Raw genomic sequence first — 18,576 nt, forward strand, 5'->3', positions numbered from 1 at the left:
GACATAAGGTGACATGGATAAAGTGACAGGCAGGTGGGCGGGCGGCCGGGGGGGGGGGTGAATGAACAGCGCTTTCTCCTTCCTCAGTATGCATGGCTGAAGTGCCACTGAGCAAGGTACCTAACCCCCAACTGGGTAACAAGAATGCTGTCTTTGCTCTTTGAAGCTGAAGCTCTGCATAATCAAAGTGAGGTAACAACAAAGACTTGGGGCCAAGAACAGTTTTTGACTCTTTTCGAGGCTGGACTATAATGACACTGTCAGCACTGTTGCCAAATGGGTCATCAGATAACAAATCATCTTGGTCATGTGATTGAGACTCTGGTGCAGCTGGTGGGGATGGAGCAGTTGCAAAGTGGAGTCTCTAAAATGCTGGTCTTCACACAGTAAGACTATCTGTTTCAGGGTATCTCTGACTTGAATTTTGTTGGTTTACATGAGATTCATGTATCCTTGTGGACTTTAATAAAGGCTAGCTTTATATGAGGATGTACCTTTTCAGAGTTACCATACTTGCCCCTACCATGTAGTCACACAGTGAATAAGGATCAGTCAACTTCTGAAGTATCAGTTGACTAGGGACACCTCTCTATAAGGAGATAATAGTCAATGGCAATGTTCTGTAAACCATGCACTTAACATCCTCACATCAAAACTCAAATTTGACAGTGCACATTTGAATAATTTCACCAAACACACCAAAACTGATCCCTCTGTCTGTCACATTTTTTCCAAGATCAACCTAATTAATCTATGGATATTTCTACCTTAGACTTGCTGTTACTTCCTTGTTTAGGACATCCACAGGAAGTGTGGAGACATTTGTAACTAATGATGTGTTACTTAAGACTGGAGGAATGGATGTGATAAGCAGTCATTTGCTGATATCTGGCCACCACCATGAGCGCTCTATTCCTGAAACAATTTTTATGGAAAGTAGACTTTCTGAGGAAGCTATGATTTGCTTCAAACCGCATGCTCCACTGCCCCACTAAGGATCCAGAAATCATAGATATTGTTTAAAGGTAATTAAGGACTGGTGAAATGGGGAAGGATTACCAGTGACATTAGATTGGGATTTACGTTACACTGCCACCTAGTGTACAGAAATAAAAAAAAAAGTGATTATCCATTAAATCACTTGTTTGTTTATGTATCACATCAGTTATTCTGACAAAAACTATTATTGGCATACACACTGTCTCTTTTGAAATCCCTTACCATGACAGCTGATAAAGACAACTAGTCTTAAGGTAGAAATAAAAGTAGTTCTCACAATTTCTCTAATATTTTATCTGTCTGTTTAATGTACAGTATTTGATATAAAACTGTTGCATTGTGGCGATAAGAGCCATGTCTCCTTATAATAAAGTATTTAAAAAAAACATTGCGTCTGCATACGAGTCATGATCATTGTTTATAAATACTGGCCCAGGTAACATTGCGCTCTCTCCCTCACTTCCTCTACCTGGTGTGTCGCACCTGTGCGCTCATGGTACACTTTTGGTTGCTGCGCTGTCCGGACGCGCTTAGCTGGTTGAGTGTTGTAGAGAGAGCGGCTTTTTCATCCTACGGCCTTTTGAATTCTTCATTTTCCCACCTGTAAGCCGTGATCATTTTCTGCTCACGATTCTATTGTGAATTGTTTGTCCTATTTAGCAGGTGACACGGCAGCGGTGTGGCAATCTTTTTTTTGTGAGTCCGGTCCTATAGTTGACCGCTCATTTAGGAAGCGTAACCTTGGGTTACTGCTGAGGTTTTCTCCCGGGAGGGTTTTTACCTTGGGATAGCTGTTTTGTTTCTCGTTTATTTAAATTTGGTTTTATTTTCTTTTTATTTTCCTATGGTGCCCGGGTTGCCCTATTATTGATGTGATGAAATTGTATTTAATGTTATTATGTAACGGAAGTTCTAAAAGACGGAATCCTGCGTGTATGATTTTGGATCTTAATTTTTTTTTAAATTGTTTCTCTTGGAAGCAGGGGCTCGAAACGGACCTTTAAGAAAAGGTTTCATCTTCTTCTTTTTGTTTTTGTTGTTTTGTCCTCTCTCCCCCCATCTTCCTTTCACGAAGCGGAGGACCGCTTCGTTTAACCCAAAAGAGACTTTGTTACTGCGCACCGACTGATGGAATATAACACATCTTTTGAAGCTTGCGGTCTGGAATTTCTTTCTTTAGATAAATAAACAAATAATAAAATAGCTGTGTTTGTGGTGATTGGTTCACTATTGCTAAAGCCAGCATCATTGATATTTATTATTATAATACATTTATTTTTAACTACTCTGTCTGAGTGGTGGTGGATTTCACCTGGCGCCTGAACAGTTAAAGTATTAAAACAGTCCCACTACCGCCACAGCATTTCATTCAGAATTAAATTTAGTTTACTCAGATTATTTTCATTGTCATTTTTTATGTATATTAGAATGGTTTACAGAAAATTACCAGTGTGAGAGATTTTCAGATTTAATGTATCACTTGTGAAGCGTAGGCTTTCCCATTATCCCAGTTCTAAAGTAGCTTTCTTTTGTTTTAGTGTGTGAGTTGAGGATTGTGTTGCTGGGGAAGAATGTGTTGGAGAATAACAGAGTGGGAAACTTCATTCTGGGAAGAGCTGCATTTGAGACTGAATCTCCTCCAGTTTCAGTTCATCATCACAGTGAGAGAGTCAGAGGACAGGTGGAGGGAAGACCCATCACAGTCATCAACACTCCTGACCTGTTTCATCCTCGACTCTCACAACATCAGCTCTCAGTGGCAGTGGAAGAGTGTGTGTCCCTGTCTGATCCAGGACCTCATGTGTTTATACTGGTGCTGCAGCCTGACAACTTCACAGAGGGGGACAGAAACAGAATGGACATAATTGTCAGTTCTTTCTCTGATGAAGGTTATAACTACACTATGGTTCTTACAACAGATGAACAAGAGCCAGGCTCTAGTGTAGATCCAGAAAATGAGAATGAGTTTGTACAAGGGATTATTTCAAAATCTGGTGACAGGTATTTTGAGTTTAAGAATCATACCTCTTGCTCCTGTCTGATAGAGAAAGTAGATAAACTAGTGAAAGAGACAGGAGGATATCTTTCCTGTGAGTGCTATGAGGACATCCCACAGACATCAGAAGAGCAAATGTACCAGCCAACTGTGAATAAACCCGAGTCAAAGAATCAAATGGATGATGACAGTGACACCGCTCCGGTCTCAGAAAAGAGTAAGTCAAACATTAAATAATGATTTCAGTGGGGGGTTTTTTCATATAATTTACAGCGTTGACAGTTTGACAATTCCCATAATGGCTCTGACAGTTATTTTTTCTTCATTTTTGATTACTTTCTTGCTTGTAATAGGCACTTTTCTGATAATTAAATCAGCTCCATAATTTGAATGTAATCAAAAGCATTTAGTGATCCATCATTACTTAATTAAATCATTAACAATTACATTACTAATTTACGAGTTTTCTGTAAGCAATACATTGTCATTCAACTTCATTCAATTTTTAGACCTGGAGTGCTGTGATTTCACAGTGGCACTAATTGGGACTAATGCTGCTGTTGGATTTGGAAAAGAGAACATTCTACTGGGAGAAGAGGAACTTTATCTGGATCTCAGTCAGATCACACCCAGAACTAGAGAGGTGTCTGGACGCCTTGTGTCAGTGATCAACATGCTTGGGCTGCATGAACTTCCCCAGCAGTCAACTGACACTCACATCAGCCACTTACTGAGAGATCACAAAATCCACGTCTTCCTCTATGTCTTACCCTTAGGCCTGCTCACAGATGAGGATAAGATGGTACTGGACTGGCTACACAGAACATTTGGTGAAAAGTCTCTGGACTTTGTGATGATCCTCTTCACCTATGAGACTGAAGATCAGTGTGACTCAGTCATAGATGATCTGAAGAACAACAGTGTAATGGAGCAGATAGTTCATAAATGTGGCAGCAGGTATCACACCTGTAATAAAAGTCTCAATAACAAATCAGAGATGAGAACACTGCTGGAGAAGATTAACCAATGGGTCTCAGAAAATAGAGGCTGTTATACAGATGAGATATATAGTACAGTGCTGAAAAACAAGCATCAGGTGAAGGAAAACTATCATGACCTGAAAACACATGAAAAGGGCAAGAGCTCCTCAGGTAAACTTTAATTATTTTTATTTTTGATATTATTCAAACTGTCTAAGTACCATATATCTGTTCACACACACACACACACACACACACACACACACACACACACACACACACATTATGTATATATACAGTATCAGTAAAAAGTTTGGACACACCTACTCATTCAAGGGTTTTTTCTTTATTTCTACTATTTTCTACATTGTACTTTGTTTGCACTTGCTCACTACATAATTCCTTATGGGTGGCACAGAGGCGCTGTGGATAGCACTGTTGCCTCACTGAAAGAAGGTCCTGGGTTCGATTCCCGGCTGGGCAGTCAGGGTCCTTTCTTTGTGAAGTTTGCATGTTCTCCCTGTGTCTGTGTGGGTCTCCTCTGGGAGCCCTGGTTTCCTCCCACAGTCCAAAGACATGCAGGTCAGGCAATATGGAGATATTAAATTGCCCCCTTGGTGTGAATGTGTTTGTCTGTGTGTCTGCCCTGCAATGGACTGGTGACCTCTTCCCCAGCAACACAATCCTCAGCTCACACACTACAACAAAATGAATGAATGAATAATTCCACATGTGTTATTTCATATTTTTGATGACTACAATGTAGAAAATGAAAGTAATAAAAATGAGGAAATACTGTTGAATTAGAAGGTGTGTCCAAACTTTTGACTGGTACTATATCTATACATCTATCTATCTATATACATACATACATTTAAGTTTCCAAGAACAGTGAGCAGTGAATTTGTCCTCTGCATTTAATCCATCCAACACACCAGTAGTGAACACACACAGCAGACACAGAAGCATCGGGCAGCATTCCTTGCGCCCAGGGAGCATTGATAGATAGATAGATAGATAGATAGATAGATAGATAGATAGATAGATAGATATCAGGGTTTCCCCTAGTATTTTTGCTTCCTGGTCTGGTGTCCGGAATGAACTTATTTTAGCGGACAAAATTGAAACTTACCAGTCACTTTTCAAGAACAGTCTGTGTTACAGACACAAATATAATGTACCCCTCGGATGACGAAAGAATGACAATGACCTCATTTCAGGTTGATTATTTAATGAAGAGTAACAATGAAGCAAAACGAACAGTAACGATCAGGGCCATGCACAGACATTTTGGGGGGCAGTGAAAAAAAGGGCACCCCTCTCATAACTATTTATAAAAAATAAAGTTACATACAGTAAGACATCTTTTACTTACATTTTTATTTATTTCAGTACCCATACACTTATGTAGATGTTTAATACTCCAGATTATAGCGACTTTTTCTGCAGACAAATTTTAATGGGCTATTTGTCATTTGGCAATGTTTTAATAATATTTAAGGCAAATATGTGATATTGAATACTGCAAGTGTTGTAATGTAGACCTAACTTATATGAAGTTAATTCAACTATAATGCTAGCAAAATACTTATATTCAGCTTAAGTAGCTTCATATCTGATTTAGAATCGCCAAACCAGTTTGTATAGTTAAAATAATTGTGGGCCTATGATAATATTTCAATAAAATTAGATGAACAGTTAAATTTTCAAATTTGAGCTTATAAAGGCCCTGGACTATTGTATTGAAATGATGACAAGTTGTCTTGTCTACAACTACCCGTAAGCTTTGTGTCACAGGAGTAAGAATCGATAATTCACTAAGCTATATCTTAAAGCTTTTGCTAATCTGTATGAGCATGTAAACAGTGGACGAACCATTCTTGCACATTTTCTTGTGATGGGTGACAGGTCGGTTCACGTCTCTGATATCCAAATATGATTGCATTGACCATTAAATGCGTAATTCATGTTTATTTGTTTCAGTTGCCTGATAAAGGAACTAGCCTACCAGAGTTCACTCGTTTTCACTGACGACGCTACTTTATGCCAGACTAGCTTGCTTGTTGTTAAACATTATGGTGGGCTATTGTCTGAGTTAGGCTGGCTGTATTGAGATGTCTTAATAGTGGTTTAATTTCACAACAGTGACAAACAATGCCGAGGCTTAGACCAAACACTATCAGTACCTGGCAATGAAGGCCGGTCAGGGAGATGTGGATGCTGCTCTGCAGGGCGATCAATTTGCAAGCGTTAACTGTGGTGGCTGTGACAGGCTAAGTCAAAGAGGGAGGGGCAGGGGCTTGTGCGGTCTCGCAGAATTGGAACTCAAATGCTGTTGTCGGGCATTACAACATGCTCTTAATTGAGAAATTGATGCCATGGGCCAAATTTAAAAGCTAAAATATAAAATTAGCAAAAGAAATAGAAACAAAAATGTCTTGCAAAAAGGGCACTTATGTAGTCAGACGCCAACAGGGCAGGTGCTTGAGCACCACCTGGGGTCTGTCTGTGCACGTGCCTGGTAACGATTGAGCAAAACCTCACCATTAGCAGCTAAAATGTAGGCTATTATGAAACATCTGAAACCTATAAGATCTGTAGCTTGTTTAAAAAAGGCAAGGCCTACATGGCATCAAATGTAGCCTATATGCTACCAAATAAGATTTTATTTTCTCTTTTTTTTTCATTGCGGCAAAGTCCTGTGCTGCCGACTTGAAATCAAACTATGCAATGCGCATAAGCCATGTCACTCTCTCCTCCTCCAGACGACTTCACAGCGTCATCTTAATCCGATTCTGTGTAGAGAAACCCTGTAACTGTAGGCTGTTTAGCTGTCAAAACACAAATGTCCTGTTTAGGGATATCCTTCTAGCTACGTTTTGTATGAGGATTATTATTGGACTTTGACCAGCAAGTTTTTAATTTATCGGTAATCACAAGCAAAACCCGGTAATTACCGGATAATGGAAAGCCCGATGATATATATATGCTGCTTGAAAGTTTGTGAACCCTACAGATATGGGTGTTATTTTTGTAAAAGGAATATTCAAATAACCTTATTAAATGTACATCTAAACCCCAATGAGTAATACAGACATTCCAAATAATGGACACAAACAAAAATAAAAACATAGTATTTTCATCAGTTATTTAACAAAAGTGACTGATTTAACAAAAATTCAGATTTCGTGTGTGCAAAAATACACGAACCCCTTCAGTGAATAGCTTGTGGCACCTCCTTTAGTAGCAATTACTTCAATCATGCATCTTCTAATCAGTCTCTCACATCTGCTTTTACCCACTCACCCTTGCAGAACTCAGCCAATTGAGTGAGGTTGGATGGGCATCTGGCATGAACTGCCCACTTCATGTTCGGCCACAGCATTTCGATCAGAGTCAGGTCCAGACTCTGACTTGGCCAGTGCAGAGGGCAAATCCTCTTTTTCCTCAGCCATTCCTTGGTTGTTTTGCTGGAATGCTTTGGGTCATTATCTTGTTGCATGACCCAATTTTGGCCCAGCTTCAACTCCACGACTGATGGCTTGAACATTCTGCTAAAGAATTTCTTGATAGGCCTCAGAATTCATGGTTCCCCTGATTATGGGGAGTCGACCAGGTCCTGAGGAAGAAAAGTAGCCCCAGATCTTCACATTCCCGCCACCATACTTCTCTGTTGGGAGAAAGTTCTTTTAGTGCTATGCGGTGTTAGCTTTTCACCTTACATGGCAGTTTTGATTGTGAACAAACAGTCCAATTTTTAACTCTTCTGTCCAGAGAACGGACTTCCAAAAAGCTGAGATGGGCAGCTTGGTTCTTTCTTGAGAGCAGAGGCTTCTTCCTAGCAACCCCGCATGCATGTCATATCTACTCAGTTTTCTTATTGTTGAATGCAGAAACAGACGTCTGCACTTCTCTAGATGTTATGTTTGGGTTGGGTTTTACCTGATTTATTATGTTTCTTGTGTTTCTTGGGGATCTTTTACAAGGGCATCCACTTCTAGGCAGAGTTGCAGTCATGTTGAATGCTCTCCATTTATAGATTATTTGCCTCACAGTGGATGGATGAAGCTGAAATCTTTTGGAGATGATTTTATAGCTTTCCCCAGACTGATGTGCTCTCACTACCCTCTTCTCACTACCCACTGGGGTTCCTCCACACCAAACTCATCAAACAGTGTCTTTATGGACGTTGCTTTGTGCACAGGGGCACAGTCATGCTTGAACAGGAAATAGTCTTCCCCAAACTGTTGCCACAATGTGGGAAGCATATAATTGTCTAAAATGTCTTTGTATGCTGTAGCATTAACGTTACCTTTCACTTGAACTAAGGGGCCTAACCCAAACCCTGTAAAACAGCCCCAGACCATTATCCCTCCTCCACCAAACTTTACAGTGGGCACTGTGCATTCCGGTAGGTAGTGCTCTCCTGGCATCCACCAAACCCAGATTCGTCCATCAGATTGCCAGACAGTGAAGCGTGGGCTTGTGTGCAGCCGCTCGGGCATGGAAACCCATTTCATGAAGCTTCCGACACACAGTTCTTGTGCTGATGTTGCAGCCACAGACAGTTTGGAACTCTGTAGTGAGTGATTCAACAGAGGATAGGTGGTTTTCATGTGCTATGTGCATCGGCACTTGGCGGCCCTGCTTTGTAAGTTTGCGTGGTCTACCGCTTTGTGGTTGTGCTGTTGTTGCTCCTATACACTTCCACTTGACAGTAATAGCACTTACAGTTGACTGGGGCAGATCTAGCAGGGCATAAATTTTGTGAACTGACTTGTGGCAAAGATGGCATCCTATGACAGTGCCATGTTTAAAGGCACTGTGCTCTCCAGTACGACCCATTCTACGTCCAAGGTTTGTCTATGGAGATTGCTTGGCTGTGTTCTTGATTTTATGCACCTGTTCGCAATTGGTGTGGCTGATAAACCTGAACTCAATAGAGGGGTATCCACATACAGACACTATATCGCCAAAAGTGTATAATAAAAAAGAAATCCCCCCTCGCCTCTCATGTGAGTGTTACTGTGCTGACCTCAGACATCCTCCTTTTCTGGAGAAGTGTTCCAGGGCTGAGGTGATTCCAAGATGATTCCAAGATGATTCCAAGAAGATGATTTAAAAAGAATATCCCAAAAGACTCGATAAAGGTTGTACACTTGAATTTGCCAAAATGTTGACATCAAACTCTGGCTTGATTGTATTTTCCTCTGTCCTTAGGAGATGGTAGGACATTAAGTTTTGTTCACACTGGTCTCCCCTCAGGAGCTAAAAAGGGGATTCACCAGTCTTTCAGCACTCTGTTGAACTGTTCAACACACTCATTAGCTTGAGGGTGGTAGACCCTCATCCTGAGTGGAGTGTTCTCAGTTTGAGTGTAAATCTGAACACGTATGTTCACCATCTTTCCACTGCCCATAAACAGGGTAGGGCTTCTTTTTCTGTAATGGAGTACTTCCTGTCACTGATAGCTTACAGGAAGCGAAGGCAACAATGAGTCCAGCATGGTCTGAGTGCAGCTGCATCAGGATAGCTCCCAAATGGGTAGTCTAAGGCATCTATAGAGATGAGGGTAGGTAGCTTGGGGTTATAGATGGCAAATGCAGGACTTTTCAGAACATTGGTTTTAAGTTTAGTGAAGCTTTTGTCTGCTGTATCGTCACACTGTAGTTCAGCCTAAGCGTTTGTTCTGAGCAGCTGTTACCGTGGCTTCACCAGTGTTGCATAGTTTGGCAGAAACTTGCTGAACCAGGAAATTAAGCCGAAGAATGAGCGTAGTATTGCCATGTCTTTTGGTGCAGGAGCTTCAGCGATGGCAGTTAGATGATCCAGGCTTGAAATGACATGCCCCAGAAATGTAATGTTTGTTCGACCAAAAGAGCTTTTGTCAAAGTTTATCTGAAGGCCAGCATCTCAAAGACAATGAAGGACAGCTTGCAGGTGGCTGTCATGAAAGCAGTTAAGTTGCGGTTCTCAGGGTGCAGAGGTAGTTGGTGGTAAGCTGAACTCAAGTTGATCTGGCTGTAATGTGTAGCATCCGATAGTTCTGCATATGATGGAGAGGGTAACAGTCCATGATTACACTCTTATTGGATTCACAAAGGTCAAAGCACAGCCACAGCTCTCCTCTGTATTTCCGTGCCACCACCAGGGGACTCACCCTTTCAGACGCATCCACATGTTCTACGATGCCTGCTTGGAGTAAGCGGTTGAACTCCTCTGATACCTCCGTACGTATGCTCAGTAGTAGGTGTCTCAACATTTGATGTACAGGCTGCACTGTACTGTTTAGCTGTACCTTGGAAATGAACACTTTCACACATCCAAGCTGATAGTGTGGAGCAGAATCAAAATTGTACACTGTGGATTTTTTTTGGCTAGCAGATGGTGCATTTGCATCATCCTCCTTGATGTAGTTCACCTTGCCGCCAGTGATTCTGATATTGAGCACTTTAATCAGGTCCAGGCCTAGTAAAATTGATCCAGCTTTAACAATATAGGAGGCTGGAACTTTGTTGCCTTGATCTTCTAAGGCAGCCACCGCTGGTGGACAGCCAATAACAGATAACTCACCTCTACTGTAAGTTACTAGTTTGACTTCAGGTTCTCTGAGTGAGCAGTTTCCAAAATATTGCTTGTACATTGTCTCTGGCCGAATAAATACAGAAGCTCCAGTATCTACAATAAGCTCCAGAGTGTGATAATTTCCCTGTGGCGCCTCAGTGCCACAGCTACAGCTGCTGCCACGAGTTTAACATGTATGCAAAGCACAGATAGCTATGGGACTACAACTTCTCTCACTTCACTTACAGCTGATTTGCATACCTTGGTGAAATGTCTCTTTTTCCCACAGTTATTACATTTTACTGAAGCAGCTGGACAGTTCTTATCATTCGCCAAGTGCTTGTTGGACCCACATCCGAAGCATTTAACTTAGCTGGACACATTCCTCTTTTCCCTTGTGTGTTTTCCACTCCGACAGCCTGTAGTGATGCAGTCGGGACCATTCTGGTAGGAGAAAGCAGTGTGGCATTCTTAACCGCTGCCTCAACTTGGCATGCGATTGTCTGAGTTTTGTCGAGTGTGAAGTTTTCCTCCAATAGTAACTTAGTCCTTTACAGAACTTTGATGAGCATTTGAAATTAGCTGATCTCGTATCATCTCACTCTCCATTTGTTCTAAACCACACGATGTACCTAAGGCTCTCAAAGCTGGCACATACTGAGACACGGTTTCATCAGCTCTTTGAACACATTGTCTGAAAGTGTGTCTACAGGCCACCACGTTAACTTTCAGGACACAGTGCTTCTCAAGGGCGGCTATGGCCTCCTCATACGTCTTACCTTGTTCCGGCAGCGTGTAGAACAGATGTTGTCCTTCCGGACTCAGGCAATGAAGTAAAGCTGCACGTCTCCTTGCATCTGGCGATGCGTCTCCAGTAGTTTATATTACTAGCATATAATTGTCAAAAATCATCCACCACGTAACAAACAGTATCAGCAGCTCACCAACATGAAGAAGGAAGGGCAGTGGACTTGGTACTGCAGCGCTCATCCTTGTTGCCAATTTGTTATGCTAATTAGTGATCACAGGAGATGAACTGTTTAGTCACTTTACTAATTTCTCAGCGACAACTTCTGTTGGTCATATACATTGCATAGCAAATAGACTCTCTCACTCTCTCTCCTCCTTCTCTAATTCCCTACTACAGCAGTCTCTATCTTATTCACAGTCTCACAGAGTATTTATACAAAACTAAACAAGGCTGAACTAATGACAGATGTTGTCAATAATTAACTGAGAGGACTAAACCAAAAACCAAGAAGAAACAGAACTAAATAAAAAAACAAGTATGCATGAAAAAGAACCAAACTGACCACTAGAGGGGGGAAAAAACGAGAAACCAAGAAACAGGAAGGAGCAGGCCGTGACAAGGATTCAAAATTACTGGTACAGACCTTAGGTTAAGACACCAGGAGATCCTTGGGCAGTGCAGCAGAAAAGACAGTAGTCTGCCACTGCAGAGATTTAAGTTTGATTTCCAACTCACCTGTGTACACTTGACTATGTCATGGTAAAATCTCACGTATTTCAGTCATCCCTGCAATTGGTGCTGTTTGAAATGCAAGGTTAGTGGAGGACAGATGTAGATGCATTGTGTGAATGGCTCTTTGGAAAACTCCCCTTCCTTCATTAGCAACCTGCACTTTCCCCACCTGACATGGGAGCTGTGCAAATGGTGGGGAGAGGAACAACTGATTTGGGAAAGGAAGGGAAAGAATGCTCTTTGTACATTTTTACTAAATATTTTTGAAATTAGAAATAATGTCAGTAAAATGTAGAAGAAACAACATACCTATGTATAAATGTTGTACACAGATCTCATAAAAAGATGGTTACTGTTTAAATATATTCTCTAGAGAGCTGTGGCGATGTCAGCTGAGCATCCAGGAATGATGTCTCAGCAGGGTTGTGCCAATAGGCTAAGGGAGATAGATGCCTTTTGATGGGTTTTGTAAGCATTGCATAGATGTCTCAAAGCCATGTGTGTATTGTCAAGGGTGTACACACTCATAGTCCTTAGTTTATGCCAAAGCCCCTAAATTTATACATTGACCAGTTGTACACCATTATCCTTTATCCACCACTAAGTGATGTTTACACTGGTATTGAGACACCTCATAAACCCTCAGTAATGTCATATGAAACGTGCTTGTCGCTGGGACCACACTCATAGTCTCATGGATGAGAGTCAAGTTCTCTACCAATTGAGCTATATTTTATATATATTTTATAGATAGATACAGATACATAGATGTAAATTTGCATGCTTTTAATGTTTTTTTCTCTTCTGTTTTTTTCCTTTTTATCAATTAGCAGGTGTGATGGAAAGTTCTGATGAAGATAAAACAAAGGTAACCAGAATAATCTAGTATATCAGGAATTTCAATGAGTTCATACACAGAGTACTTCTTAATAAACAGTTGATGGTTTGGGCTAGTTTGAATGTCATGTGAAACTTCTATCAAAGGAATTTAAAGATGTGCTAAAAGGAAAGAATCATTTTTCAAGGACACCTTTTTCAAGGACAACTCAGTGAAGCTATAATGATGTTTAATATTTACCATGGAAAAAATGTCACATTTATCTCATACACAAGACATAGTTAATTCCATCACAGAAGACACAGAACTTTAGATGACATGATCAACTTGATAACAACTAAGAATGCTTTGTTAAAAACCTGTTATTTCAAGTTTTTGCTCTGCATTATCTTGATCCACTCAGTCACCTCAACAATGTGTATCTATATTGGCTTAGTTTCTTATCCTCATACTGTTATGATTTTTGTCTCATATAACACTGTTTTGAGTTTATGTAGTTTTTAGACATACAGTATATTATCGCTGTGATGGATTGGAGTATGAGTGCCGTTTGTAGGGCCCTCTGTCACAATCATGAAAAGTGGAACAAATTTGTTGTTTGATTTCTTATCACCATTTTGTTTCAGGTAGAAAAGCAAAAAGCAGGACTCACAGGGGAAAGAAAAGAAGGGGACAATGAAGAGGATAAAAGATTAGAAATAGAGGATCTCATGAATAGACTTCACCTGAAAGAACATCTACAACATAAACTGACCACTGCAGACATTCTGGAAATAAAGAGATTTTCACTGCAGCCAAAGGTAGAGGCAGAGCTGACCAACACATTCCTACAAAAACTGCTGACAATGGACTATAGGGCAAGATATACTCTCATCAGAGACAAGCCTACTCAAATGGATCAAACAAAATCCAGCACAGAGGAGGTAGAAGAAGAGGATGACTTTGAAGCTCTGTTCACAGGGAAAAGTGTAGTAGATAGACAGAAAAGAAAACAGACCCCTATCCACCCCATGGATGTTCAGATGGCCGTGTTTCACTGTGCTGACAGGTTCCTCCAGCAGTTCATGGTAACTAAACTGTCACAGTGTCAGTATGCCCTGCCTCTGCTTGTGCCCAATCCCTTCACACAACAGATTGAGTTTCCTCTGTGGACATTTCGACAGATCAAGAAGAGCTGGAGGTCAACTGATATTTCTGGTAAAGTCACCAGCAAAACCAAGCCAGTCTTTAAGGCAGAAACACCAATGGTGTTCTTCTTCAGGTTTGGTTCTGTGTCCTCATCCAAGTCTCAGCTGATGAACAGTCTGATAAATGAAAGATACAACACATTCTTTCACAGGCACTGCCCTGGCAGCAGTGAGACACGCCTTCTGATGGACGGAGTTGTTGAGATTGCCTGGTATTGTCCCTCTGGGAAGTGCACTGATATTTTTACTGATTGTGTTGCCTTCTGTAATCTTCATGGTGATGCCATGAAATACGGGAAGCAGTGGGACATTCTGGCTAAAAAGGCTTCAGTCAATGTTGTCCTTTCCCTCAGACCAGATGAAAATGCCACAATTAAACCTTTAATAAAAAATCTCTACAGGTCAGATATACCTCTCATCTGCCTACTCACTGAAGATAACTGTACTCTAGAGAGGATACGGGCAGGAAAGTACAGAATGGGGCTGAAGAACAGAAATCAGTCTGATGTGTCTGCAGAACTAAAAAGAGCAATCAGAGAGTGTCTGTCAGTCTCACATCACAGATTTAAACTGGAGGAATTGGGCAACGGCACAGATTTCAAAGTAGATGAAGAGGAAGGTGAATTTAAGAAAGGGAAGGAAACTGCCTTGCAAATAATGCACATGCTGAAGAAGGAAGACCTGTGCGAAGTAAAGCAGAGATACCTGCCCTGTCAGGGTAAACTGTGGCATGACTGGTGTCAGAAGAACCAAGAACTTCATCATCTTACAGGAAACAACATAGAGGCAACTAGGAGCACCATACAAGCAACGATGAGTCAGCTAAGAGCCAAGCAGAGGAAATATGGCTGCAGTAAACTTATGAAATCGTTTATTTCCAGTTTAGAATCACTGATGTCTACAGAGAAAATGCACTTTCTTAAATGGTTTCAAATACTGTTAGATGAGCTGACCTCAGACACCCTGTCTGATCTCCATCATGAGTATGATGAAAAGTGGTCCGTTGTTTTGGAACTGAAAAAGAAACATGATAAATCAGAGCAGCTCAGCACTGAGCAAGCAAATTTGGAAAAGATATCAGAAAAACTGACTGCAGCAATGTTTGGCCTTGAGCACATCCTTAGGGAAATGGGTCAAATATATGAAGCCTGGGAATCTCAGCAAAGAGGGATCAAAAAAGAAGAGGACATGGATTCATCTAACCTTCCTGGATTGGCTGCCAAACTCATGATTTCTGGACACCCAGTGGAGCTGATGGATGGTGATGCTGCTCATGTTCCTTTGATCTGGGTTACTGCTGTTCTAGATGAGGTCATCAAGATACTCGGAGACCAGAGAGTCTTTGTGCTCTCAGTTTTGGGAATCCAGAGCACTGGGAAATCCACAATGCTGAATGCTATGTTTGGACTCCAGTTTGCAGTCAGTGCTGGCAGATGCACCAGAGGGGCTTTCATGCAGCTGGTCAGAGTCACAGAGGAGATGAAAGAAGAATTGAAATTTGACTACATTCTAGTTGTTGACACTGAGGGACTTAGAGCTCTGAAACTGGCTGGGAGATCAACACGACACCATGACAATGAACTGGCCACATTTGTTGTTGGTCTTGGAAACATGACATTGATCAATATTTTTGGAGAGAACCCTGCTGAGATGCAGGACATCCTTCAGATTGTTGTTCAGGCCTTCCTGAGGATGAAGAAGGTCAGACTGTCTCCCAGCTGTGTGTTTGTCCACCAGAATGTTGGAGACATCACAGCTGGAGAGAAAAACAAGGAGGGAAGGAGACGCTTGCAGGAGAAACTAGATGAGATGACTCAGTTAGCTGCTAAAGAAGAAGTCTGTGATTCGGAGTGTTTCAGTGATGTCATTGCCTTTGATGTACAGAAAGATGTGAAGTACTTTGCTCAGCTCTGGGAGGGAGACCCACCCATGGCACCACCAAACCCTTCATACAGTGAACATATTCAAGAGTTAAAGAAGACTATTCAGCTCCAGGGCTCAGAGTCTCACGGTGTGACATTAACTCATTTTAAAACACGTATCCAAAATCTCTGGGAGGCACTGTTGCATGAAAACTTTGTTTTCAGTTTTAAAAACATACATGAAATTGCAGTGTATAGAAAACTAGAGGATGAATATGGGAAATGGAGCTGGAGTCTCAGGAGTGCTATGCTGAATATTGAAGACAAGTTTCTTAACAGAATAAAAAACAAAAAACTCCATGAAGTCCAGGATGAAGACCTTGAGAAGGAAATGACAGAGACCCTCCAGGGAGTACAAAACTCAATGAAAAACTTCTTTGAGGGTGACAAAGAAAAGGACATTTTGATTCAATGGAGGGAAAAATTTGAAGGAAAAACCAGAGATCTACATGCTGAGCTTCTGAAAGAGGCAAAAAGAAAAATGGATGACATAGGCAATCAGAGAGAAGCTCGTAAAAAACTGGATGAGAAAAAGACTCTGTATGAGGGAAAACTGTTTGAAAAAAGCAAAGAGCTGGCCTTAAATCTTAAACATAAGGCCAATGATGAGAATGAGCTGAAGAAAGAATTTGATTCAATGTGGATAACGTGGGTTTTAGAGTTGACCAAAGACACTCCCCTGATCAAAGACATTGACATATCAAAGGATGTGACTAAATTCCTCACTGATATCAGTGACTGGACTCATATAGAAGAAGGCAAGAGAAGTGAAAACTACAAAATTATACAAACTGTGAGTGACTATTCTGACTATGTCACTCTGACCAAAATGCAGAAAGTTCAGTTTTGGAAAACCAGTGCCTTAACATCAGAGGACCAACATTCCATAAGACAATTCATTATCAAAATCACTCAACTTACAGATGATCTTGTGACGACAAAACCAGTTGCAGAAATGGGCTACAGTTCAAGCTACATTCAAGATATAATACACACTGTCAAAAATCATGTGAAGCAGCATAACTCAAAGTCGACAAAATATAGGTTCAAAAATGAGTTCCTTGTGGATCTCTCACTTTTTGTATGTGAACGTGCTGTTAACAAACTTGCTGAGCTCTACATGATCTTCAGAGAGGCAAATGATCCATTAATTTATCTTGAAAAAAAGAAACCTGAATACTATAACGTCTTCAAGAAGTACTGCCAAGGAGCAACCTCTACTGCAGTTTTTGGCAGCTTAATCTGTAGTGGACTGAGAGAACCAGTCCTGCAGAGTGTGTACAATAAGACTGCCACTGATTTAGCTGGAGAAATGAGGACAAATGTTCCAGCATTCAATGGAAACAGGTCCAACCTAGAGAAACACATCCTAAAATCACTGGCTGAAAAAGAGAAATTTGGTAAGTTTGTGCAATATATCGACAGCCCCAGAGAACACTTTGGGTATTTCATTAGAGACAGAGTTAAACAGTACATGACAGCAGATAATCCCAAAGCCCTTACCATGATTAAAGGCCACATTAAACACAAAAAGCAATGCATTATCACTGCAGCACAAACAGCAACAGCTCAAGTCAAACAGAAGAAAGGAGATGCCAACATGTGGCTGACGAGTTTTTCAGACAGTCTCACTGATGAACTAGAATACAGTAAAGATCATCTCAGTGGTCAGAACTGTCAGGACATCACTGACTTTGACCTTCTGGAGGAGGTGGTGAGAAGAGAACTCAACACAGTGACTGAAGAGCTGAACAGCAGCTTCACCAGTCTGTCTGATCTCAAAATGGAGATGTTCAGGGAGAGGCCTGATGAGATTCTGATCAAACACTTCTGTCTGTGCTGCTGGGAACAGTGTCCCTTCTGTAAAGCCGTCTGTACCAACACCATAGAGGGACACACTGGGGATCACAGTGTCCCTTTCCATCGCTCACCTGCAGTCAAAGGTGTGCCTTTCAGAGGTACAAATAATTTTTCCCATGCATTTTGCACCACTAAAGTAACGAGTGATGGCTGTTTCTATCCACATGATTCTGAGGATGCAGTCCCTTACAGAGAATACAAATCAGCAGGTCCACCATACTCTGACTGGAGCATCACCCCTGACCTCTCTGAGCTGCCGTACTGGAAGTGGTTTGTGTGCCGGTTTCAGACTGACCTGGAAACACTCTACACATTGAAATTCCAGGGGCCAGGGGAGATTCCTGATGAGTGGAGGAAATACACAAAAGAAGATGCCATAGCAAGTTTGGATAAATACATCTAAATGAGAAATCAAATGCTGTGTCCTTCTCATATTAGCTCAACTCCAAGTATGTGTCCTATTCAACTGAGTAGCAAACAGAATTGTGTGATGCTGGATAACGCACAATATTATTATGATTTAAGTATAATACAACTGTGAAATTTCCCTTTTTACAAATCAAGACTTCCACCAACAAGCAATGAAAGTTCCTCAGAAGATAGACCTTATTCAAAAAAGTGACTTTAAAAAAAAAAATCTTTTAATCACTGTGACAATCACTGAATTCTGATTTTTTTTTTTAATTTCTGCAAAACTGATTTAGTATCCCTGTGAAATCTAAGATGTTATACAAAATCAGAATAAGT

The 18,576-nt window shown here is 41.0% G+C and overlaps 1 pseudogene; it reads left to right on the forward strand.

Moving 5' to 3' along the window:
* The first annotated feature begins 276 nt into the window (after nucleotides 1–276).
* LOC115829267 (interferon-induced very large GTPase 1-like) lies at nucleotides 277–18,232 on the forward strand (annotated as a pseudogene).
* Nucleotides 18,233–18,576: the final 344 nt, after the last annotated feature.

The sequence above is a fragment of the Chanos chanos genome, chromosome 16 (assembly GCF_902362185.1).
Source record: "Chanos chanos chromosome 16, fChaCha1.1, whole genome shotgun sequence".
In the NCBI taxonomy this organism is placed as follows: Eukaryota; Metazoa; Chordata; class Actinopteri; order Gonorynchiformes; family Chanidae; genus Chanos; species Chanos chanos.